The following is a 27,807-nucleotide window of genomic DNA, read 5'->3' as shown; positions in this document are numbered from 1 at the left end:
CAATAACTTTTTGAATGCAGTCTATTAGGCTGATGGGCCTGTAGTAGTTGGCCGGAATCGACCGATCCCCTTTTTGTACAGGGTATGCGAGCTCCCCTAGCAATGGCATATATATATATATATATATATATTTATATATATATATATATATAAAACCTTCTAAGCGACAGGCGTAATTCTAGTAGCCCAGACTTTCATTAAGATTTATAATCAGAATTTAATAGACTGATAGATCTATATGATTTAATGGCACAGGGATCCTTCCCCTTTTTGACAAAGCTAACAATAATTGATTCCTTAAATGTTGGGGGGAGATATTTATCTCTTCAAGAGCAAAACATTCCCTTAGCTCTAGTTTAGCGAAGGACAGCTGCAAATACACTGCTGTTCGCTCGGTCGATGAACTTGCCCTCATCTAAGCTGCGGTGTCAAGCTCAAGTTGAAGTTCAGAGATACGAGCCTTCCGCACTTTAGCTTGAGCGGCCAAAAAGGCAATCGTCCGCCTATGGATAGATACCTAAAAGGTGTGCCAAACAAAAAAAAGTGTTGCTGTGCTCTTATTAATCTGAAAAAACTCTTTGATCCATGTGTTAATGTTTATCAGTCATTCCTGATTGGAGAGGAAGAAACAATCTATCTGCTACCTGGATCTTCCCCTCGCCTTCCATCCATCCATCTTGACGTTAATGGCGGAATGGTCAGAAAAAGAGTTTGGCCATATTTGAGAATAAGGACTCCTAAGGAAATGAGACATAAGGAAATTAATCTATACGCGAGGCAGAATGAAATTGTCGAGAATAATAAGTCAATTGTGACAGATCCGGATGGGCTCGGTTTATAATCTTGAATCATAACATTTAATACCTTTTTAGTATTTGGCTTCTGCAGTTTTTTTGTTTTATTCAAAGTTTACCTAGCTAAATCTTGAATACAATTAATATCCCCCTACTATTATTGGACCTGCCGCTCCTCCAATGAAATCATTGATTTTAATAATAGGTTTTGGATCATCTGATCAAGGCATAGTAATTCATGAGATTACATTTATGGCCACTTGCTGTTGCTGTGATCCGAATCCACATTACATGGGGGCCCCTCTGGATCTGTAGAATGTCACAATCTAATCCTCGTCTAAAATAAATCGCAACACCCCTCATGGCCAATCCTGCTGAAGTAAAATATGCTTTTGTGTAGTATTTAGGAATAAACAACTTCAGGTATTTCGATTTTAAATGGGTTTCTGAAGAAACAGAATTTGCGGTGAAAAGGCAGTAAGCCATTTAAGGAAGGCCCCATTTTTTTTATTGAATAGTCCATTGATAGTGACTGAAATATTTTGTGCTTCAACCCCCATTTCCAAAAGACCTTCTCATACGCAGAAGCCCAATAAAGAAAAACTTTAGCAACATTAGCTTGCTATCAAAGATTCTGCTCTTTTCTAATACCAGTGCTTTCCACCCCAGGCACCCTCCCTCTACATGCCCGCCACCTATGAAAGGAGGGGAATAGCAAACAATACCTGTCTCAGTGCTCCTTAGTAGAGCGCCAGAATTTACATCCCAGCTAGGTCCCATGTTAGAGCACATTGCGTGAACAACCCACCCCCACCCCCACCCCCACCTCCCATCATTAATCATAATAATATATCTCTTCCAAGTTTTTTTTCTTCTCCTTTTTCTCTTTCCTCCCCTTTTCCTTCACCTTCACCCTTTCGTCTAAGTTTTCTGAGTAGAAATCGATTGCAGCATTTCTTGTGCTTCTTCTAAGTAAGTAAACGTGAAATTTGCCTTTTACTAAGACCTGGAGTTTGTACTGTTGCGCTATTGCTGCCTGCACACACTGAGCCTTAAATAAGTAAAGGAGCTTCACAAACTCCATTCAAGGCTGAGCTGCTGCTGCGGACATATCAGAAAAGATTCAACAGCAGGGTACCTCATTAGTGGAGAATTGTTTTCTTTGTAGAACCCTAGAAACTATCTATTCTGTAAAACAGTAATCTGCAAAGTTGGCCAGGGTTGTCCTTGGCAAATTTGAGTTTGGAAATGGATGAGACGGGACTCTTTGAGTTCTCGGGAGTGTCAAATCTCCAGAAATTTCAGGTACCACATTTTTCTTGATGAATGTCTCAACCCATTGAACGACTTGGGCCCCTTCGCAACCTTCAGTCAAACCTACCAGCCCAGGATGGAGCATCGCGAATGGTTTTCCAGTTCATCGATCTTATTTTGCAGCAACAATGTATCTTTCCTGACTAGATCTGTTTGCTGCTGCAGTATAGTCATCCAGTCCTCTAGCTGTGATATCCTAGAATCAGCCTCCTGCATCCGAACCGGAAATCTTGCAACTGCTTCCTCTATTTCTGTCAGGCGAAGTTGCAGGGATGGACTCTTAATTGCTTGTGATGCCTTTAGATCTCTTAATTCATCCAATATAAGGTTTAGCATGGTCTTTAGATCCCAGTGTACCGACTGCTCATCACCTGACACCTGATTTGGAAGATGGATTTTAGAGTTTTGCACCATAGGGACCTGTGATTGCTCTTGTGGGATAGCCATCCTCCTTGGACCTATTAAGGAAGACGAGGACGACAAGTTGGTGAGGATGTTCTGTTGAGAAGAGTCTGAGTAAGCACTAATTTCAAACTTAGAATGCAGCATGAACTACGGCGGGAGCTGTTAACCTCGAAATTGAAGATTGATCACATTGCACAATAATGGAGCTGTTGTCGCTTTGGTTTTTGAAACGAGTGGATATTCTTTCCCCTTCTCATGAGTTAAGGCCATACCATATTCCCATTGGGGCTCAGAAGAAGAAAAAGTATATTTTCCTTCTCCCTCCCTCGTGAGTGCTACATTTAATGCCATCTCTTCATCTTCCCCGGGCATTCCACCAGGATTGGACAGATTGGATAGTTCATTTTGTGCAGGGCCCTGCGATATGTACTGTGAGGCTGACTAAGTTCCCGGCCAATAATCCCTGATCCACCAGATCTTCCTCTGAGCTGAAGGGGCTAACTGCAACTGCCGAACCATGATGTGATATTTGACTACGTTCTGCTCTTGCTGCAGTCGATGCTATCTTCGTTTGAGCGGTAAATGATTTGGATTTGAGGACAGCTGCCATATCCGAGTTCATCAAAATGTTCTGAAACATGAGATGTGTTGCCATCATAATAGATGGAAAAGTCATTTTTAATCCTTAGGGCAGGCTTGAATGGATTTTGGAAGAAGAGAGATCAACAGAGCGACCCACTACCAGAGCGCCCTTCTAGTTATAACACCCTTAGATGGCTACCCTTGGTGTGATACCTGGTGGCCCTCAACACTGCCATGGAATCCTCAATGCCCCTAAAAAATGGGAAAGAAAACACCATCAAGGTGCTTACCACTGTCCTTTGTAGTTGTGACACAGAATCAAAATGGAGACTGGCCGACCGACTTCCTCAGTCCAGCTTTCCCACCACCTCAATCCTGCTGTCCTACCAAGGGAGGAATAGAAACGGTGTAGAAATGAAATGGAACCCAAGTAAAACGTAATGTTCCCTTTTTCTGCCTCTTAAAGTGCAATAAACAAAGCGAGACCAAGCCTCCCTCTACCAAGAGACCTCCAAAGAAAGTAAAAAAAAAACAAGAAAAAGGGCAGCCAAAATCCTGTTTACTCGTTATTTTCTATGCTTTGTAGCTCCCAAGGGCGTATTCGACGTCTCCAAAAGAATGTAGGAGCTATTGCATTGGAAAATCCAACCACGATCAGAGATCAGCGCAGCAGCAGAAGCGGCATGCCGGGCTTCACAGACCTGGAAGAGTCGAGGTATTGACACACGTTATGACGTGTGAAAGAATTGTTGTACCACTTGAACTTCTTGATCACATTCTTCCAACAATTATTTACTACATCACGTTCATCACGTTTGCAGTTATCAAATGGATTTTACACAAGGACTTGATGCAGGTTCCATCTTTGTGAAACTGTGGATTTGAAATCTAAAACAGCACATTGAGATTCCAGCCATGCAAAAGCCAGAGGTGTGCATGTCACAAGGAATGAAACAAACGTTGGGTGTACAATTCTGCAGCTAGACCAATATGAACATTTTAATCAAAATTGTACCACGTGTGTATCCACCTTTGTGAAAACGTGATTGGCGAAAAGTAAGAAAGAAGAAGAAACAAGCCTTTGCGATGCAATCGGTCTCGCCTTTGGGACCTTATATGTATTTAGTAAGCATGGGCGGATTTTGCGGATCCACGATTCACGGATTTGCGTATTCACGGATCGTGGATCCGCAAAATCCGCGTATTTGCGGATTTGTGGATTTGGGGCGGGGCTTCCATGCGAGTGCACATGCCTCTTGTGTGTATAAAAGGTCAGAGACCGATCAGAGCAGCGGATGAAGAAGATACAGAAGCTCCTGGCCACAGGAACAGCACGAGGATTGCGCTCGTGACAGTCAAGGATGCAAAGGCCTCTGTCCAGCATCACAGCCGATTTTCGATGGTATATTTGGGAAGAGGGCACAGCTGCCCAGCCTTGACAACGCTCACGATTGCTTTTTGGGCCGATGAATGAGTCACTGAATTTAAGCTTCAACTAGGGCACATGCTTAAATGATATCTGTAAGTGCTTCCGGTTGAGGTTTAATTTTTGTGCCAGGACCATCGTGCCAGAATGAATCCTGCCCTTCATATTTATTCAAGAAGACGCCACCGTTTTGTGCCATACCTCGTTGGCTAAATGTATAGTGCTTTCACTACACTACACTACAGCTGCCTAAAGTGCCAGAGAGTTGTCTACAGCGACCAGGTGTGTGTTACTATGCAATAGCGCCGAAGGGCGCAGGGGTCCCTTGAGTGAGCTATAAAAGCTCCTGTCCCCAGGAACAGCATGAGGATTGCGCTTGTGACAGTCAAGGATGCAAAGGCCTCTGTCCAGCATCACAGCCGATTTTCGATGGTATATTTGGGAAGAGGGCACAGCTGCCCAGCCTTGACAATGCTCACGATTGCTTTTTGGGCCGATGAATGAGTCACTAAATTTAAGCTTCAACTAGGGCACATGCTTAAATGATATCTGTAAGTGCTTCCGGTTACACCCTTAGATGGCTACCCTTGGTGTGATACCTGGTGGCCCTCAACACTGCCATGGAATCCTCAATGCCCCTAAAAAATGGGAAAGAAAACACCATCAAGGTGCTTACCACTGTCCTTTGTAGTTGTGACACAGAATCAAAATGGAGACTGGCCGACCGACTTCCTCAGTCCAGCTTTCCCACCACCTCAATCCTGCTGTCCTACCAAGGGAGGAATAGAAACGGTGTAGAAATGAAATGGAACCCAAGTAAAACGTAATGTTCCCTTTTTCTGCCTCTTAAAGTGCAATAAACAAAGCGAGACCAAGCCTCCCTCTACCAAGAGACCTCCAAAGAAAGTAAAAAAAAAACAAGAAAAAGGGCAGCCAAAATCCTGTTTACTAGTTATTTTCTATGCTTTGTAGCTCCCAAGGGCGTATTCGACGTCTCCAAAAGAATGTAGGAGCTATTGCATTAGAAAATCCAACCACGATCAGAGATCAGCGCAGCAGCAGAAGCGGCATGCCGGGCTTCACAGACCTGGAAGAGTCGAGGTATTGACACACGTTATGACGTGTGAAAGAATTGTTGTACCACTTGAACTTCTTGATCACATTCTTCCAACAATTATTTACTACATCACGTTCATCACGTTTGCAGTTATCAAATGGATTTTACACAAGGACTTGATGCAGGTTCCATCTTTGTGAAACTGTGGATTTGAAATCTAAAACAGCACATTGAGATTCCAGCCATGCAAAAGCCAGAGGTGTGCATGTCACAAGGAATGAAACAAACGTTGGGTGTACAATTCTGCAGCTAGACCAATATGAACATTTTAATCAAAATTGTACCACGTGTGTATCCACCTTTGTGAAAACGTGATTGGCGAAAAGTAAGAAAGAAGAAGAAACAAGCCTTTGCGATGCAATCGGTCTCGCCTTTGGGACCTTATATGTATTTAGTAAGCATGGGCGGATTTTGCGGATCCACGATTCACGGATTTGCGTATTCACGGATCGTGGATCCGCAAAATCCGCGTATTTGCGGATTTGGGGCGGGGCTTCCATGCGAGTGCACATGCCTCTTGTGTGTATAAAAGGTCAGAGACCGATCAGAGCAGCGGATGAAGAGTATACAGAAGCTCCTGGCCACAGGAACAGCACGAGGATTGCGCTTGTGACAGTCAAGGATGCAAAGGCCTCTGTCCAGCATCACAGCCGATTTTCGATGGTATATTTGGGAAGAGGGCACAGCTGCCCAGCCTTGACAACGCTCACGATTGCTTTTTGGGCCGATGAATGAGTCACTGAATTTAAGCTTCAACTAGGGCACATGCTTAAATGATATCTGTAAGTGCTTCCGGTTGAGGTTTAATTTTTGTGCCAGGACCATTGTGCCAGAATGAATCCTGCCCTTCATATTTATTCAAGAAGACGCCACCGTTTTGTGCCATACCTCGTTGGCTAAATGTATAGTGCTTTCACTACACTACACTACAGCTGCCTAAAGTGCCAGAGAGTTGTCTACAGCGACCAGGTGTGTGTTACTATGCAATAGCGCCGAAGGGCGCAGGGGTCCCTTGAGTGAGCTATAAAAGCTCCTGTCCCCAGGAACAGCATGAGGATTGCGCTTGTGACAGTCAAGGATGCAAAGGCCTCTGTCCAGCATCACAGCCGATTTTCGATGGTATATTTGGGAAGAGGGCACAGCTGCCCAGCCTTGACAACGCTCACGATTGCTTTTTGGGCCGATGAATGAGTCACTAAATTTAAGCTTCAACTAGGGCACATGCTTAAATGATATCTGTAAGTGCTTCCGGTTGAGGTTTAATTTTTGTGCCAGGACCATCGTGCCAGAATGAACCCTGCCCTTCATATTTATTCAAAAAGACGCCACCGTTTTGTGCCATACCTCGTTGGCTAAATGTATAGTGCTTTCACTACACTACACTACAGCTGCCTAAAGTGCCAGAGAGTTGTCTACAGCGACCAGGTGTGTGTTACTATGCAATAACGCCGAAGGGCGCAGGGGTCCCTTGAGTGAGCTATAAAAGCTTCTGTCCCCAGGAACAGCATGAGGATTGCGCTCGTGACAGTCAAGGATGCAAAGGCCTCTGTCCAGCATCACAGCCGATTTTCGATGGTATATTTGGGAAGAGGGCACAGCTGCCTGGCCTGTTAACTATTTTACGATGGCGCCGGCAAGCTGCCAGCGCCATCCTAAAATAGTTACTAAATTAGCTTCAACAGGAAGCTCGAATAGATAAAATAAAGCAGATGCACGAGCGCCTGCTTGATTTTATCTATTAGTGCTTCCTGTTGAAGCTAATTTAGTAACTATTTTACGATGGCGCTGGCAGCTTGCCTGCGCCATCGTAAATTAGTTACAACAACAGGCCAGGAAGGCTTGAACTTTTGGCCTCGGAATCCGCCGCTCGCGGATTGCGAATTTTCGGTAAATTCGCGAGAGTTCGCGGATCGCGGATTTACCGAAAATTCGCAAAATCCGCGAGCGTAGCGGATTTTGCGCTCATGCTTAGTATTTAGCTATGCAGCACATTAGCCTGTGTGCTGAATCATCTACTGTTCTTCAACATGAAGGGAAAGTAAGCACCAGACTGCGTGACACGCCAGGTATGGGATCACATGGAGAGAAATGTTGCCTTTCAGCGGGAAATGGTATAGTCCAAAGCTCTGTTTTTAATATAAAATCAGAACCTTCAGTGGTCATATCACTGAAAATACAAGATTTGAAAAAACTATTATTGTCTATGGGTGTTTGTGGAAGACAATTTCTATGGACTGGAATCTAGAGAATGCTAAAGTGATTCTGGTATTTTACTGACCTCTGCTGGTCGTTTTCTATCAAGACAGTTAAATAGAGGCAGTTGAACAGAAAAAAAGTCCCTAAGCTGAAGCAGACAAGTCATAGGACCGATCGCCAGAGCCCACAAAGCACATACACATATAAGTATATACTAAAGTATATACAAGAGGTCTCGAATGCTCGACCTAAAAATGCCTTCCGTGTGGTTCAAGTCACTCAGTTAGGTGTAGGTGAACCCATATATTCACCACTCTACTTCACTTGGTGATGATTGCTCATTCCTTTGGCCCCTATTCATTAGTGAGTTTATTAGCTATATGTCTGGAAACGGACGGCAGATGTTGAATACAGGTCTCACCGACATTGTATTTACCAGTTCATGAGAAAATACTTCAGCAAAACACCCCATCAAGATGTTTCTTAAGAGAACACTCAATCCACATAGAAGTGCAGCTCTTATTTCACCAGAGCTAGCTTACGCTATTTGCAAATACCAATGCTGATGTTTTTACACTAGCAGCAAAACCGCATTCAATGGACATGTATACATACGACTATCTAAAAGCCTACCCCACTTAAAACCGTGGAATTGCATTCCTTCTGTTTATTTATGCATGCAGGTGTAGACTTAACGGACACCCTTTCTATATATTCCAAAGTAACATGGAGTCTGTTCCACACCAATGAGTAATTTTGTTTTCCATGTCCAATTAGTAGAAATGTGCATATTCCTTCTATTTGGCAGTCTTCGTTGTTCTAAAACAAAAAAACATAAACGTTTTCCATGATGCAGTTGGTGCATCATCCTTTCCGCGTGGGGCAGGTTTAGCACTGAAGCGCTCCCTGGTCTCACAGAACCAAACATTACGTATGTCGACTAGGATTCATCTCATCAGGTGAGGTACTACGTGGGTGTGTTTTGAAGTTACTACAGATGCCAGTATATTGTCAGCACACGTTCTTAAGAGCACAAGTACTTACGTCATTCTGCCTGTTGCCTTTGAAGTAACAAATCTACCTCTCAGTAGATACACTGGTAGCTCCATAGAATGAATGACTGGGCTTGCTGGAGAGTGAGAAATGTCCATGGTTCAAGGCACGTGGCTCTAACAACCTATGGGGAGTGCCAGAGTTGCATTGTTTTTAATATGTAACTGGTCAAAGATTATTTGGCTGGAGGAATCGCTGCAAACAGTTTCGATGGTCTTGCAAAGGACTGGAAATATGGCTGCAAATTGAAATCGGTGGATTTGGAGAGAGTGACTTTCGGTGCAAGGTTTAATAGAATACTCAGTCAATTTTTACTTTGCTCCTTATAGGAAGCTGGACAAACATAATTTCTTTGCAGCCATATTCGTGTTGCATTGCTCATTTGACTATTCAAGCATGTTTCTGGAAGGGGACTTTAAAGTATACACTGAGGGCCTGATTTACAATATTTTGCTGTAGGGCATGCCGCACGCCTTCTTGCCACCCTACCCTATGGCAAAAGGAAAGGACAGGAATGCGCTGTGTCTATCCGATAGGGTGCATTCCTGTCCTCTTTCTAAATTTGCCTCCATGTGTCAATGCAGACATCCTTGCACCATGGGACACCTTCTGCACAAAAACAATCAATGTAGGGGATTTCCTTTTTCTATGTGTGCTGCCGAATGCAGCACACATGGAAAAAGGAGAAACAAGGAGAAATAATGTTATTTCTTCTCATTGTGCCTATCCTACACCTCCCCTGGGGCGGCATAGGATTTTGACGCATTCCCAGGCTTAAAAGTTGTTGTATAGCTAGTAATGTGTCAAATGGCATGGGAGTTAAGTGGGAACACCCACCGTAATGCCATTGCCTGGCTCCCCATTGTAGTGTGAGGTAACAAAGCGACTTGTGCTGCATTGACCCGTTCCATAGCTACAAGGCCATGAAAAGCCACACAGGGTAGTTTTACAAGGCCTTGTAGATATGACTAAGTCCTGTGTACTACCGCAACGTCACAAAAGGTGACGTTCTGGCTGCACTCATGGCTTGTAATGAACCCCAGGGTCTTTAGAACCAACAGATATTATGAAAGGAAAGTGTGCACCGACAATGAGAATCTTTGGTGGTTGGTATTATCAGTGAGATGGGGACTTCTTGAGTTAAATAATATGGATACCGAGATCCTAGCTCAAAATAGTATACAAATAACTGCAGACCTGCCAACTTAAAAATAGTTTTACCATGTGCTGCTTTGAAGAGGCACAGTCTGGAGTGCAGCCCATCTCCTCCTGATCAAAGATGGAGGAGTTCGGGCCAAGGAGAGGCGACAAGTATTAGAACCAAGCACTGCCCAAGCAGAACCTCCTATTATCCCCCAAAAACAAATTACAAACATGTTGATGCTTCTTCTGACATCCTAGTGAGGTTGCAACAATGGGCATCAGGTGTGCAGAGCCTCCACAGAGTGAGCTAGAAAAACAATTCAATTCAATTCAAATTTGCTTTATTCGACACAAATATCATAAAAGCATATGAACATAGTAAAAAAACCAATGTTACAGATTTTTACGATATACCATTAAAAACGAACACTATAGACAAGAACTATTTACAATACAATTAAAAACATTTTGATATGTGCAAATAAGCAAAAACCTTCCAGTTAAAAATACAAATATATAAATAATTTGAAGGAAGGGAAAAGAATAAGGACATACTAAATGACAGGAACTAGCAACAGCTACAGAGATGCAGAAAGTGCCTTGTGTCTTACAGCTCATGCACACCCCAAGAACTTGGCTATTGAGTAGACAAAAAGAAGTTTGGAGTCTGTCTTGAGGATACGCATGGCCATAAGGCTGCTCGTAGTGCCCAGGACCCTACATATGGGCCTGAGCCACTTGCGTCTGTGGCTCTGGTATGCGGGCACGCAAAGAGAACATGAGGAATATTTTCGATGGGAGCAATGCAACATGGGCAAGATTTCACCACAGAGGTATAGCCATTCCATCTAGACAATACCTCATGTACAGGTAAGGTACCAAAACGAAACTGCATATTTAGAGACCTGTCACGCAGCACCTCAATAAAATCTAAATATGGCTCATATAATTTTTCTTGCTTGTGTCGGAAGAATTACTCTGAAAGGCTCCCTGTTTTTGAATTTTGCAACTGCTGCAAGTGCACCCAATCCCAGTACCTTTTTTTAGCTCCAATTTACTGGGGGAAGTTTGGGAGAGCCAGACATCTCTCAGACCCAAGGCAAAAAGGGTCTGTTTTACATAAGAAATCCAATAGACTGTCTTGCCCTGATCCTGGTTGATTATCTCATTAAGTGCAAGCGCATAATTTCGGAGTTTGGGGGTTCGCCTAATCTGCGCCCAAAACAAGAGAGGACGAAGTCTAGCCGTGTCCCTGATACGATGCCTTCCTAAATCCAAGAATAAAGGCGTAAGTGGTATATTCTTTGGCATAGCTACCAGGTTTCTAGCAAAGAAATTTTCAGAGCGGGAAATTTCATCAATATGCTCATGACCCCAAAGCTCAGACCCGTACAATGCAGAACTAACTGCTTGTGCTTCATACACAGCGAGGGCCAGGCGTACTGGTCTAGTTCTTGATGAACGATGTTTCTTTGCAATGGCGCCCGCCACTCGTTTTGATTCAGTAACATTTTAGACAAGTGTTGCTTCCATTGCATACTATCAGACAGCCTGATTCCCAAGTAATGTAATCAAAGTTCTGAGCTCTTTCTAATGGGACTTCATCCAGAGTAAGCTTGCACCTAAATGATTTGCACGGGTTGCAAGCCATGAACTTGGTTTTAGAAGTGTTAATTCAATTCAATTTCAAATCTTTATTTCGATCATAAAAAGATCATACAAGATATACACAGAATACAATAATCATTAAAATGCCGGTAAAAAACCCAATAAGAACAGTAAATAATGTACTGATACAATACAAGTCTAAAATGAATTAGCCCAAATGCAAGGGAGGAAGAAAAGGTATTCACGATGTTGTGGTGCCCTTGATTATTCGAGTGCGTGCCAACCACATTGCAGTCAGGAATTTTGCCATAGCAAACACTGTTGGCGGCGATAAATCCGACTTTAATACTCTGTAAGCCGGAGCATATGTTCTGAAGCCCAAGTTTTTTAGATGAGGGACCAACCAATGTCTCCTAATTCTAGTATAGGCTCCACAGAACAGAACCACATGTAAGTCATTCTCCAATTTATAGGCACATGCCGGACACTGCCCTGTTTCCGATCCACCTACCCAAGCCTTTGTAAATGACCTTAGAGGGAGAGACCCATACCTCCATTGCAGGAAGAGCTTCCTTGTGAGCACCGGAGTCATGCCATACAGGACACATTCATGGCTATACGAGTCTTTGATTTTAATGAAGAGATCTGTTAAGAACCCCTCCCGAGTGGTATCCAGTGTTTTTTGAAGCATGTAATTATAAAACAGACTAGAGAGTGTTTTTCTGGGCATCCTCGTGCACGCGCTTTCGGGATCCGACCATAGGTCAGGCACTCCAAGAGTCTCGCACATTCTCCTTATATACTTTAGCCAAGGGATATTGGTGGCATTAGGTAGCTTGAGAAATTCCTGCAGCTCCGATCTATAGATGATGAGATCCTGGCTGCTCCAAAGGCGGCGCCAGTAGATCAGAGGTTTGAGGCCCAGTTCTTCCGTAATAGGTCTCAAACCCAGGTCTAGTCTCAATGGGAGAAGTGGAGTACTTGGGGGGAGAGCCACCAATTGTCTAATGAATTTGTTTTCTATGTTTTGAATGGTGTGTGTCAAAGTGTGGCCCCACAACTCAGCTCCGTAGGTAATTCCCCCCTGAGCCTGGGCTTTGTAAATGTGAATGGCAGGTGCCAACGGGCGGAGTGGGGATTTACTAGCAATTCTCGTAATACCTCCCGCCCTCTGTGATAGTTTCATAGTAGCTTTTGTTATGTGGGTAGACAATGTTAATTTTCGATTTAGAGTTATCCCAAGGTATTCTATTGTGTGCACCCTTTCCAAACATGCTGAGCCCAGGCGGGGGTTTGGGGGATTGCTGGCCTTTGGATTGAGAATCATGAATTTAGTCTTTGCAGAATTGATTTCAAGCCCCCTTTCTGTGCAAAAACCTAGAAATCCATCCAGCACCCGCTGTAGCCCCATTGGTGATTTGGACAGCAGCAGGGTGTCATCCGCAAACATGATTGCGGGCACCCTGCTGCCGTTCAATTTTGGTGCATCGATGTTACCAATCCTCCTCAGGTGTTCTATCACCCCGTTCACGAAGAGGCAAAACAGGGTCGGGGCTAGCACACAACCCTGCCTCACCCCTCTAAGAACGGGGAACCTATCAGTCAGCTTACCACCTTTCCCGCACCTGACTCGTGCATAATTATCTTTGTGGAGTCTGATTAGGATTTCAAGGATGTCTCCCGGGACGCCCAACTCGGCCATTACCTCCCACAGTTTTGCCCTCGGCACCAGATCGAAAGCGGCACGTAGGTCCACAAAGACCGCATACAAAGTGCCGCCCTCGATCAGTGCTGTCTTCCAGTAGATGATATTTAGTCGAAATAATTGATCGACTGTGGAAACTCCTCTTCTAAATCCTGCTTGGAGTGGACTCAGGGTATCTGTCTCGTCCAACCAGGTCTGTAGCCTATTGAGTATTAGCCTGCCAAATAACTTCTGTGATACATCAATTAGACTTATTGGGCGATAGTTGGCTGGAAGCAGGGGAGGTCCCTTTTTGAATATCGGGACCACCTCCGCCCCCAGCCAAGTATCAGGTAATTCCATCCCCTCAAGGACTGCATTGAATAACAACAGAAGGTAAGGGGCCCAGATACTTGGTTCCTGTTTAAATAAATCTCCTGGGACCCCGTCCAGCCCCGGGGCCTTACCGGAGGATAACCCTGCAATCGCCGCCCTTACCTCTTTTTCAGTAAAGGGCTCCGGGACCTGGTTACTTTGTGGGGTTTGGAGTGGGGATTCCAAGGATTCGGCCTCCGGAGCGTATAGGGACTGGTAGTGGTTTTGCCATACACTCGGGGCAATGTTTGGTTCAATTGCTGACGGAAGGTTTTCGGAAGCGTGGTTGACCACACGCCAAAATTTGCGGGAATCCCTAGTTGCTAATGACTCAGAGAGCTTCTCCCAGGATTGGAGATCCCATTCCACCTTGGCATTTGCCACAAGTGTCTTGTACGCCCGCCTTCTGGCACGAATCTCCTCCCGAGTTCCCCCCGCTTTAATTGTAAGCACAAGGTCACGTTTGGAGTCGCGGCATGTAGTATTAAACCAGGTTTCTTTGTGTATTCCCCCGGTCCTAGAAGGTCCACTGCTAAACAGATCCACCTCTAGAGTTTTAATTAAGTGTTCGTGTATACTCCAGAGGTGGTCTCTGTTTTCCGGGGTACTCGATGGCCCCCGCGAGGCAAATGCCTCTTCCAAAATCGGTGTAATCTTAGCATAGAGGATCGCTATCTTGTCGTCCCTAGCAGACAGCTTCTCTCATCTTATTCTCCTTCTATTATTTTCTAGGCGATGTCCTGCCGTGACCCTCTGATCATTTACAACAAGGGGTGGTGATGGACAGAGTCTCTGAATTAAGCAGAGTACTCTCACCCAGTCAAGAGATCAGGGCTAGATCCAACACCGTTTTTTAGCTCATTGCACCATCCCAGTTTCAGAACCTGGCTGTATGCAAATTAGTCTGTCCCTGGCCCAGTGCATCATGGGAACAGGGCAGACCAGACTACAAAAGCCAATTCTTACACTGGGAAGGAAACAAGCTTCCGGGGACCGGTTTCTGGCATTTCAGCCGTCTTCGGCCCGGCTTGCTTGAATCCTGATGGTGCAATGAGCAAGGGACTCACATCTGAGTATACCCTTCCACGCTTAGGGTGGACAAAATTATTTACAACAAGGGGTGGTGATGGACAGAGTCTCTGAATTAAGCAGAGTACTCTCACCCAGTCAAGAGATCAGGGCTAGATCCAACACTGTTTTTTAGCTCATTGCACCATCCCAGTTTCAGAACCTGGCTGTATGCAAATTAGTCTGTCCCTGGCCCAGTGCATCATGGGAACAGGGCAGACCAGACTACAAAAGCCAATTCTTACACTGGGAAGGAAACAAGCTTCCGGGGACCGGTTTCTGGCATTTCAGCCGTCTTCGGCCCGGCTTGCTTGAATCCTGATGGTGCAATGAGCAAGGGACTCACATCTGAGTATACCCTTCCACGCTTAGGGTGGACAAAATTATTTACAGCAAGGGGTGGTGATGGACAGAGTCTCTGAATTAAGCAGAGTACTCTCACCCAGTCAAGAGATCAGGGCTAGATCCAACACCGTTTTTTAGCTCATTGCACCATCCCAGTTTCAGAACCTGGCTGTATGCAAATTAGTCTGTCCCTGGCCCAGTGCATCATGGGAACAGGGCAGACCAGACTACAAAAGCCAATTCTTACACTGGGAAGGAAACAAGCTTCCGGGGACCGGTTTCTGGCATTTCAGCCGTCTTCGGCCCGGCTTGCTTGAATCCTGATGGTGCAATGAGCAAGGGACTCACATCTGAGTATACCCTTCCACGCTTAGGGTGGACAAAATTATTTACAACAAGGGGTGGTGATGGACAGAGTCTCTGAATTAAGCAGACTTGACCCTCTGATCGTCCTGTACCCTGTCCTCGGTTCGTGGGATGACATATTCCAGTTCCAGGGCGTTATGGTCACTGTCTTCTCTGTCTATCACTCTAAAGTCTATAACCCGTTTCCAGGCAGATACCTGTACAAGGAGATAGTCTAGTCTTGATTCTCTCCCTGTTTTATTATATGTGCATTTGCTCGGGATGTCAGATTTGACGCGGCCATTGCAAGCCCTGAGGCCGTGGGTAAGGGTAAGTGTATTTATCTGCACGGCTAGTGGTGTCCATGCTCTCGGCGGGGGGCCTCTGAGGGAGGAACCTGCCAACTTGAATCCTCCTCTAGGGAGGGTCCATCAAGTAGGCCCGGTAGTGGCTCGAAGTGCGAATTAAAATCACCCCCCACCACACAGGGCGTACCCCCAGGAATAGCATCCAGGAAAGACGACAGTTCTTCTATGGTCTTTGAAACATTAGATATAGGGACTGGTCTGGAATAAATATTTATTATGAGTAGTTTGAGCGATCTGGGCCATTCCAAAAGGACGGCCAGTATGTCTTCTGAGTCCACAGCTTGACGTGTGGCTAGGCAACCCAAGTGAGATGCCACCCAGATTGCGAGTCCTCCCGATGGGCGACCCTTGCCTCCCCATTTTGCCGGTATCGCAAATACCTCAAAGCCCCGAAAAGTATGCTCCTCCCTTGCCCAGGTCTCTTGAAACAGGCATACACTTTTGGAATCAGTAAGGGCTGCCCACAATTGAGTCTATTTTGTTAGCCAATCCGGCTACATTCCATGACAGCAAATTTAAAGTGTGATACTCTCTTAATTGGGTGTCATGCTGGGTGCTCTCAAGTGTACCTGGATTTATCAGTGGGTTATTATGGAGTTTTAGGGATACCCCCTGTGTGGGCCCTTGGCCCCTGTGGTCATCCGGTGATTCGGGTGCCGTTACTACTCTATATTGGGGATCTCCTAGCTTTGTACGGACGACATGCACTTTCCCTTGGTTAGTGTTACATAGTATAGCAGGCAACTTGTCCCCTCCGCCCTCTGTAATATTTGGAGTAACTTGCCCATGGGAATATGCCCTGCCTTTGGACTCGAACTGTCAATCTACCATTTCAAGGCAATCATACCTGTTGAAGGTTGGGAAATGAGGGGGCTGGTAATATCTAGGGGGCCAGGGTGCTTCTCGCTCTCGTCCACCCCATCCCACCCCCCTCCTAATGACCGTTTCCCAGCCCTCTGCCTCGCCATGTCTCATAGCGTGCCCCGGTACCATTCGTCTCTGGTGGTATGGGTCCCTCCTCCCTCCTTGATTGTACTCCCAATTCCCCAGTAATTCCTGGGGGCAGCCCCATCTCTGGTCATTGGCTGTATGCGTGTTTGATGGATAAAAGAATGAGAGAGGGAGCGGCTGGATGTTATTCCCCTCATCACCCGGAATCCAACCACAGATATAGGAGACTGTTCCTGGTTCTTTAAAACTGACCAGTATGCAGTCGCCACTGATTGTTTTGGGCCTCTTCCCCACCCAAGAGACTCTTCTCGCCATAAGAATGTCGCTAGTCATGCCTCTAGGGAGCGGCCTGTATGTAGATAGCCAGTTTATAACCTTGTTTTTTAACGATGCCCCTGTTTCGATGGCTGTTGGTTTTAGTTCCGGTACCCCGGCCAGAATTACAGTGTATGTTCCTGCCTCTGGTGGTAGATTGACTGTTACAGTTTTTTGTGGTTTCTGTAGTGTGGTGTTTGGGTGTTGGGAGTTGATTTGTAAAGGGTTAGGAAGTGGAGTGGCTGTTGGCTGTGAATGTACTATATCAGTGGATGTTGCTAATGACTGTGGGCGTGAGGGGGGATTACTTGTTTTTGCACTAGCCGCCTGCTGGGTAGTGGGTTTTTGCTTGGGATTAGGGTTCATGAGTTTTGCGGTTTCTATCCCCTTTTTCTTGATCAGGGTCTGGGGTTCCAGACCCTTTTTAGTCTTTGGATCCGCGCTTGCTATTAGACCATTCTTCTCGACTTTCCAGCTATCCACAAACTGGGTAGTGGATTTCTCAATGTTGGTCAGCCTTGCTTCTATCCTAATGAGGCGAGCTTCTATGGGACTAAGCAGGGATCTAAGCAGTGTACCTATATCTGCGAGTGTGATATCCTCTCCTACTGACTCCAGGGTGTCATCCATTATGTGGGGTGGAGGTTCAGTGGGAACATTAACAGATGGAGCAAGCTCTGTTCTATCTTGTACAGGAGTCCCCACTCTAGTGTTGTCAGGGCCACCCTTATCTTGTATGGTACCTAATCTCGGTGTTTTGGCCTTCCTCTCTTTATTGCATGGTCCCCCCTTCTTCCTTTTTCGTATAGCCCCTTCCCTTGCTCCCCTTGCTCTACTTGGTGAATCTACTGTGTCAAGGGTATGCAGTACCAGTGGGGCTTCCTCCCTTAATAAGTTTGGGGGTTGTGTTATTTGGGTCAGTGGGAGGTTCAATAGGCTCATATCTTCCAGGGCACTTAAGGTTTCCTCTAAGAGGTTCAGGTTGGCGGGTAACTGGTCACCCCCACACGCCCCAGCCGGTGATCCGTTTTCATCCAACCTTCCCTCAGGAGTCTTAGCTAACGCTAGTATACCCATAGATGATCTCCTGACCCACTCGATTTCCTGGGAGATACGTCTCTCTAGGACTGTGATATCTTCGATCAAAAGAGATCCCGCCTTGGCAAAGTAACTGTCAATTTTACCTTGGGCGGGTCCAGCCGCGACGGGTCCTACCGCAGCCAGAGTAGTTTTGCTCCTGGTCTCCATGTTGCTCATTATAGAGCGGCTGTTATACGACTTGGCTCAGTCCTGGGGCCAATATGTGAGCAAAGAGATCGGGCTTCAGAAGGGGAGGCCCGGTCCGGTCTCTGCCGTCCTCGAACGGCCTAAAACGGCCCGCTCTTTGCCCGGTCTTTGCCCCGAGCTCCGTCCCGCGCGCGTCCCGCGTTCGCGAGATGGGGGGGGGTTAAGTACAAGAGGTCTATTGCGTCAGAGGGAGGAGTGGGGCGGGAAGAGTCACAGGTGCGCTGGTGCCTCTCGCGCAATTCCTGCTGGGACTCGCAGTCCCACCCTCACAGTCCAAGCTGGAAAAAGGCTCTCCCCTGGGTCCTCGATACCGAATTCACTCTCCGTCAAAGGGCAACAGCAGGAAAGTCAGGCAGTACGGCTGCGAGCGTGGTATGAGCAGAAAATTTGGAACCTATTTAGTAGTCTTTGGAGTCCTACAGGAGTCTTTGATATAAGGAGGGTGTCGTCGGCGAAAAGCAAGGTTGGTATCTTTTCGCCAGCCAGGGAAGTAGCATCAGCAGGTTCTTTGTCTAAAAAGGCAACCACCCCATTTATATATAGTGAAAATAAAGTTGGGGCCATTACGCATCCCTGGCTGGAAAAATAAGTTACTAACTGTCCGTATTGCTCTTGCTGAGTAATATTGTATCTTACCAAAGATTCCTTGCCTTAGAATAATCCCTGTGCACAAACTGGATTTGGAACCGTAGTTCAGGAGTTCTCCCATGCACCTATAGATTGTGCTGTGCAGCTACGTGTTAGCTCCATAAAGTCTCAAAGTTTCAAAACAGAGTCACATATAACTGCCACCCCTGCATGCTGATGTCAGTTTCTTAATTCCCTTTTGATGCTCTCAGATGTTGAAAACAAACAGTTGTTGGTACCAGCGTGCTGATCTCTAACCTGGCAACATTTTAGATGTTAAAAATAAGCCAACTCCCAGAACAGGGAGCCTGGAGGGCAGTGAGGATTATGTATAAGATAGGTTATACACCAGAAAGCATGTTGCCAAATGTAAGTAACGTGTTCTTCTGATAGATACTTCTAATTGCAAGTTCTTCACCTTACAATAAATACCAAACCAGTACTTCCCCAAGGTGGAGGGTCTGTAGGTGGGACTCAGACCAAAAGGCCCTGAAGGATTTGGTAGTCAAAGTGTTCTGCTTATTGGACCTGGCTGTCAAACCAGTAGTGCTTTGTGAACATGTGTACGGACAGCCACATTGCAGCCTGGCAAACGTCAAGTATGGGCAGTCACGAGCCAGCACAGTGGTAGCTGCCTTAGTCATGGTGGAACGGGCTCCAAGGCTTTCTGGCAGCTGCTTCTTGGTAATTGCGAAGCAGATCCTAATGCAGAGGACTATCCACCTTGAGATTGACCTCTTCTGCACAGCTTTCCATTTCTTTGCTTTTGAGAACCCAACAAAAGGTTGTTCTCTTAAGGATTCTTGGTGCAATCAATGTAAAAGCGCAAAGCTTTTTTGGGATCCTGCCAATGGAGCATCAATCCCCATTTTGAGATATGAGGGGAGCAAAGAACGGTAGGATGATGGTCTACCCTTTGTGAAAGGACATCATGACTTTAGATAAGAATGCTGTCTGAGTTCTCAGACCAAAAGTGCCTGGAGTTCACTCACATAACAAGCATATACATTTGCAATGTGAAAACCAGTCTTTTGAGTCAAGTCATACAGTGAGCAACTATGCATCAGCTCGAAAGGCATGCACATTGCATTGGAAACTTCAACATTTACCTTAAGCCTTTAATAAATTGCATCACAACAGGTGATTTTTTTCAGGAACAGGTATATATGGCAAGGAGCAGAAAGATGTAAATAACCTTTAATATTGTCTTGCTGGGCTAATGACACAGCAAACAAAAGAACATCTGGCAGCTTTGCTTGCAAGGGGTCAATCTGATGAGTACCTTACCAGACTAATTTGTCACAGTGCACAGAATAAATGGATTTCACTGGAGAGCACCTGGTGGCAAGGATGAAATTCCAAGCAAACACAAGGAGATGATGGACGGAGTGCGGAAACCTTTCAGACACTCACCGCCAGTTACAGATCTGGGTTGAATCTATCATCCTTCTTTAGCTCACTTCACCATCCCAATTCAGACCAAGCCATATGCAAATCAGTGTTGACCCTGTTCCTCATGGGACCAGCCCAGCATGAACTGCCAAGCCAGGTCTTCCCTCTTGGCTTGGCGCTTCCAGCGTGGCTTGGAAACAAACTTCATGACATTCGCCACCACAGGTGGCAAGTCATACACATTTAGTTGCTGCAGTTCAATTTCCACTCATGTAGATGAAGATTTTGCAGATTTGGGCAGAGGACCTTACTCAGTTGTAGAAACAGGAAGTTGTCTATAATTGATAGACTGATCGGAGGACAGATGAATATGCCCAGAAGTACCGATCCCGTACTCTACTTTACCAATCGGAAGCCACTAGGATGAGTTGGGCTCAGTTGAACTTTTTTAGAAGCCAACGCAGGAGAGGCAGGAGCAGAGAGGTGTACAGGAGTCCGTTGTAGCATTGAATCTGGAATAAATCTCCTAACTAGTGATTTTGCGGAAACTCCAATGTGACAAACATTTGACATTATGCTTTCCCAATGGTGGTGACAATTCTAGCCAGGATTCTCCACACTGTTGGAAAATGCCCTGCACCATCTCCAATTATATAGGCCACTCATGAACTGCCAGGCGCTGTCTGCTCAACTCGTTCACTCTGATATTCAGGGGCCCTACAAGGTGATCCATGAGCATAGAATTGTCCTAGTGCTCCCAACTCCAGAGGCGCGGAGCCTCCTGGCACAGGACCCACTCTGATCTGCTTGTTGCAATACCACATGGAGGTGGGGCTGTCTGTGAGAACCTGCTTCAGCCCTTGCCTAATGGACGATAGAAAGGCCTTCAGAGCCACATGAATGGTTCACAACTCCAACAATGATGTGGAGATGGGTGTCCTTTGGAAACCAGTGGTCTCTTATCTTCAGCTTCTGCAGATGACCTCCCAAGCCCAGCAGGGTTGTGCCAGTCACCACCATTAGCTCTGGGTGTGAAAGACAAAGGGTCCTGCCTCTGAAAATTCCTGCAGCGGGTGGATTTCTGATGAATACTTCTAACCACAGATTGCACACCTTAGAATATTCTACAGGTGCCCCACTGGATCTTGTAAGCATTTTTTTGGTTTGCAGCCTCTCCACCAACTATTTCAGGAGGACGTCAAACTATACCTATGACTCCAGAAACATTTGCACTTTCTTCTTCCGTCACAAACCTTCAACCCCAGGATGCACCATGGAGATAGTAGCATAGACTTTGACCATCTGCAAGTGAACCTGTTCCCTTCTGCAGTGGACTTCTGCTATGTGACATCTTCAAAATGTTGAGATGTGTTATAAACCGTGTATTCAGTGTCTTCCTTACATGCTTGGAAAGCCTCTAGTTAACTGTCCACATGCCCCCCCCCATGTTACTTGTAATGCGCTTCAAGTCTGTGATTATCTCTATAAAATGGGACTCTTCATAGGACAAGTCTTTGTCTGCTGCACAAGCTTCATAAATAGCATAATCACTCTTGGCATGTGGTTTGAATTCAAAATTGTTTTTCTAACACTATGGCTTGCCAATAGCAAACTTTTTCGTGATGGTCATATCTTAGTGTCACAATCCAGAAGTCATGAGTGACAAACTACACACAGTGTTGAAGAATTTCTAATGCTGCTCAAGTGCACTAAACGAGGGGACCGAATACAAACATTCAGACACCAAGCACTGCTCCAAATTCACTAAGCCAACTCATAATGAAACTGTGGTATCCCAGGTCGTGTTCACCGAGAAGCACTGCAGTCATTTTTGTACTTCTCCCTTTTTGGCAGATTCTTGTGCCCCTTTTGGCCTGAGTTTCAATTCCACAGCTTTCTGGAGTGCACAAGTCCACTTAAGGGGAAGAAAAACTGAGCATCCCACACTCCTGTTGTTACTTTGTGCTCATGTTCAGGGAGGCTTTTGGAACGGACTACTCGCATCTCGAAGATCGATCATGATTGGTAACATCTTGAATGCATATATGGTGGTGAATGGGATCCAAGGCCATCAACAATGGTCAGAAACTGTAATACCATAAATCCCAGAAATACTTGTATGTTAGGCAGCTACACTTTTCCCAAACTTATCTGAGTTATCTGGTCCCAGATGACTCTTCCCACTTCTTAGCTGACAGAGGAGCGCACCTTGTACCCAGCAGACATGGAGTCTGCTCTTAATGTGGCAGTCTTCATTGGGGCCGTAAGTGCAGCACTGCATCAGACATTTAGTAAATATGTGTTTTGTGTTGAAGAAATATTTTCCTAGAGGAGGAACCACCCTTACCAAGCTGTCGATAGACCTGACAGCCAAAGAGAGCGCTGCGTTTGCATGAGCTACCGGCTACAAATTAGCATTGGCCCGGTCAGAAACGAATGAGGCCCCCCGAGATGCATCCGTCCATACATGAATTATCATATTATCTTATAGGATGATCATGAGAATGATAAGCAGAGTCTGGCAAAAAAAGAAGAGAAAAAAAGAGGGGGGAAAAAAGGTGGGGGAGACAAGCCTATAACAGATCATTTAAGTATACTCTCAGTTTTTAAGAGTCCGGTTTCCCTGAGACTTTCCATGAGTTGAGACTTTTCTGGGCCTCTACAGTTGAATGGAATATCCAAGTGTGTCCGCCACATATGACTTTGAGTTTTATAGGTTCTTGAAGGAACACTTGTGCGCCAGTTGCCTTCATGGGCTCAATCAGTTGGCGTAAGTTCTGACGCTGTTCCATTGTTTCTTTGCAAAGGCCTGATCTCACAGAGAATGCAACTGAATTGGTCATCCCTGGGCGAGCTCGAAATTATGGGCCTGGGATGTTGTCTATTTACTCTTGCCTCGACTCAGAAATAGAGGAAGTCTATGGGTCCTTTGAATCTGGGAATCCCAATTCCAATCAGAGAGATCTGGGAATGGTTTTTGAAATAATTGAACAATATAGGCCAGAGGGTCAGCTCCCTCCTTTTCTACAGGAATACCAAAAAGTCGAAGATTATTTCTGCGTTGTCTGTTTTCAAGATCTTCGACCTTACTTCTGAGGAATGAGAGATGAATTTCATGAGTTTCCATTCTATTTACTGTTGCTGCAACAGTATCTTCAGCATTTGACAAACGCTGTTGTACCTCTGTTATGTTCTGTATAATAGCAGCTATGGCTGAGACCTCTGACAAACCCTGTTGTATCAGGCAACTATCTCCTCTAGCCTGACTAAAGCTACTTTGAATCTCAGCCCTTTGTTCATGAAGCAATTGGAGGATAGTGGTCATATCTCTAGGATACAGGGTGGGGTGGGGGTGGGCTCTGGAGGGGGCTAAACAAAAAATATTTTGGAAAAAATTGGAAGGAGAAGTAGAAAGAATATGAAAGCTTAATGTATCTTACTTTATTTAAAAATGATGATAAACGGACTATAGCTCTAATGTTTTTGGGCCTCTCTGTTTTTAATATGAAAACAATGGGGGTTATAAAGTGTTTATGCTGGAATGTAGCAGACCTAGCAATGGCAATAAAAGCAATCCAATCTGAAGCAAGTATATTCGGACACTTTTCAGGGTATAACCTTAGTGTTAGTAAAACTCAGACTGTCCTCAACTTTCAATCAGGAAAGGCTATAACCGGGGCTTGTACGTCAGCAACTTACTTAGGCGTTCAGATTACTTCAGATATACGGCAGGACATAAAATTGAATTATGATACTCGTCTTAAATCAATGATTTCTAAGATGAGGGACTGGCATAAGTTGCCAATCAGTATTATAGGATGCTGTAATATTATAAAAATGATTGTTTTGCTTAAATTTATTTATTTATTTAGGGCAATACCTTTGAGAGCCCAAAACAATTTTTTCAAAAAACTTGAAGGGGCCATTAGTAGTTTTATTTGGAGCTATAAACAGCCGCAACGTGCTATAAAGTATTTAAAACTTCATTATAACCAGGGCGGGCTTAGACTACAGGACTTTAAATTATATTTTTGGGCTTCTTTTGTAGGACGCTTGCATGATCTCCTTGATGATAGAAGACAACAAAGTTGTTACAATCTTGCCATTGGGAACGATAGTACTATGTTCATGTACAGAATAAACAATCCAAAATATTTTAAGAGAGTTCGCTTTAAGACTCTCAAAGTTATAGCCTATATATGGCGTGAAATCACTGCTAATCATTCTCTGCCTTCGATACCTCTCAACATGCCATTATGGTCTAACGCTATGTTCTCTAATACTTTTTATGATGTGCTAGCCAAATCCTGGGATAGATTTGGTATTAGACAGTTGAGCCAGTTGTATATTATCGCTGGGTTTTGTACATTTTCAGATTTGCAGACTTCATTTGGCCTTCCTAAAAACATGTTTTATAAATACTTGCTGATAAGAGATTACTTACTGGGATACAGAGGTGTAAAACAACCTCAGGGATCAGATATACTGCACTATATACACTCAGAGTTAAAACTGACTATTAGTAAAGCATATCAATTATTTTCCCAAACATGGGAGAGTGGTAACTCAAAGATAGCATTAAAATGGGCTGAGCTACTTGGTCAAGATATTAGATCAGCTGATTTAGATGAATCATTGGAGAATTTAAACAGCTCGGTCCACTCTATTAATCGTAAGTTTCAACAGTTTAAAACAGTGCTTATGCTTTCTTATACACCAGAACGTATAGTTAAATGGATAGATCCTAGTAACATAAATATGAATGATAAATGTAAATGCGTCAAGTGCAGAATGATAGCTGCAAATTGTCTACACATGTTTGTCACCTGTCCAGACCTGGCCACCTTTTGGAAAGAGGTACAAGGCATTATAGCTGACAGTCTCCAAATTGAATTATATCTAACAACCAAAGAAATTATGTTTGACTACAAGACAGATGTATTCTTAGGATCTAGGGCTAGATGTAGGTAATTCTCTTTTACCACTTCTTAAATACCGAATTTTACCGATTCGGTATTTAAGAAGTGGTAAAATAGAGGGGGGGATGTAGGTATTTCTGAATCTGTAAATACCGAATCGTTAAGATTCGGTATTTACCGATTCTGTAAATACCGATTCTGTAATGCCCATTGATTTCTATGGGCATTGAAGCCCATAGGAATCAATGGGCAATACCGAATCGGTATTTACCGATTCGGTAAATACCGATTCCAGCAAGGGTGCAGGGGGTGTCACTTTGACACCCTCTAACACCCCAAATACAGGCATGTGCGCCATGTGGCACACAGACATGCCCTAAGGGCATGTCTGTCTGTCACATGGCATAGGTGTGCATGCACAGATGTGCGTGCACACCTGAATTCGGTATTTTACCACACAATAGGATTGTGTGGTAAAATACCGAATTCTGAAGGCCTGTAGCACTGTAAACAGTGCTACCTACATCTTGGATTTACCGAATCGGTACAATTACCGATTCGGTATTTTTACAGATTCGGTAAATTTACCGATTCGGTAAATTTACCGAATCTGTAAAATGATGCCCCTACATCACAAATACCCATTTACCGGTCGGTAACGGACGAAATCGGCCGTTACCTGTCGGTAAATGGCCTTCTACATCTGGCCCCTAAGACCTTTAATATCTATTATGTTAGTAACAGCATGACTTTGCGTTGCCCGAGCCTGGACATCTAAAATTCCGTCTAGAGCTTCCGAATGGTGGGAAATGCTAAGGGAGATCTTAGAGAGAGAGATGACTATTGCCAAGAGTAGAGGCATCCGATCCAGGAAGAAGTTTCACTGAATTTGGGGACCTTTGCTAAATTAAGCAAAAATTGTTTTCATATATTTGTGCATTTTTATATTTCATCTGTTTATTTATCTACTTAAATGTATAATGGCATGCCCTTTCCTCCCTTTTCTTTCTCTCCCTGTCGTATGTGTATTGATTGCTGGTATGATTTTTGTTGTTTTTTGTGATTACTGTGCTTACTCCTCCAAATAAAAATAAAATAAAATAAGAAATGTTTTAACAGTGATATTAACCGCTGTGATCCCATGACTGCAAAGTAACCCTGGGCGTAGTGGGCGTAGTGGGGCTTCGCGGAGCTACGTGAAGTGGGCGAGAAACTACGCCCACCTCCGCACTCCGCGTAGCCCCACTACGCACCGCAGGCCTCCCTCCCGCCCTCCCTAAATACTTTAAATTAAAAGTGGAAAAGAATTAAAACGCACTTACCTTGCCCGCCGCTGCCCGCCGCTGCCCGCCGCGTCCCCGGGGCTCGCTATCTTCATGGCTGCCGTCTTGTGTACTAATGCGCATGCGCGGGCGACCGCGCATGCGCATTTCTCTTGAGAAATGCGCATGCGCGGCCGCTCGCGCATGCGCATTAGATACACAAGACGGAAGCAATGAAGATAGCAAGCCCCGGGGACGCGGCAGGCAGCGGCGGGCAAGGTAAGTGCCTTTTAATTCTTTTACACTATTAATTTAAAGTATTTAGGGAGGGCGGGAGGGAGGCGGGTGGCGGCCAGCTACGCTCCGTCTGCGGAGCGTGCATAGTGCCGGATTCTACGCCTGCTACGCAAAATGCGTAGAAGCCGGCACTACGCACACTCCGTGCACGGAACGTAGCCGCCCGCCCAGGGTTACTGCAAAGTAGTTTTACACAGAGATTCATTCTGTTGGGATCTCTATAGAGGTGTACATGCTTTGTTAAATGTATCTGGTGTAATGTTTCTTAATTCTGTGTCTTGTGATCAACTGAACATACAAAGAGGCCCTTCTTTGTTTTGGTATGGTCAGTGTTGTGTTGGGTGTTTGAGCTTAAGAAGTCCAGGACTGTGACATAGTTATGGTTCCACCATGGAACTATGTGGTGATAGTTGGTAGGGGACTCTGTGAAGTGTTGAACTGTTACTTTCTCTTCTTGTATACCAAATAAACGTGTGTTCACTTACCACTTTGGTGTCCTCTTCTCTACAATTTGGAGACGACTTGAGGACTGACGCACCACCATTGAGCAGCAGAGTTCCTGTGCTGCAGTTAGAGATTTGGCGTGTAGGCCACTGTGTTCTTTATTATTTCCATTAAAGACCTGGCCGGTAGGTGAAGGGGAGAGCAAGTTTTCGGAAGCGCATGGGCAAAAATAGTTGGCAAGCATGAGCCGTGCAACTATTGAATTGCAGAAGGCCCATCACTGAGGGTGGTGAGTTCCACATGTCACACCACCACAGTGACTCTAAACGTCGGTGGCCATTTTGCTGTATGATGAATATGCTATGTGAGATAGCCGTACTTTAAGGCTAGAATGTGCAGAACTGATGTTGCTTGGGTGAACTGTTACTAACGTACACTTTCCTTCAGAGCCTCACAATAAGACTTGCACATCCTGTGGAAAATCAGGGAG

The sequence above is a fragment of the Lissotriton helveticus genome, chromosome 5_1 (genome assembly GCF_964261635.1).
Source record: "Lissotriton helveticus chromosome 5_1, aLisHel1.1, whole genome shotgun sequence".
Classification (NCBI taxonomy): Eukaryota; Metazoa; Chordata; class Amphibia; order Caudata; family Salamandridae; genus Lissotriton; species Lissotriton helveticus.
The sequence above is the reverse complement of the archived record's forward strand: the minus strand, read 5'-3'. Positions refer to the sequence as shown.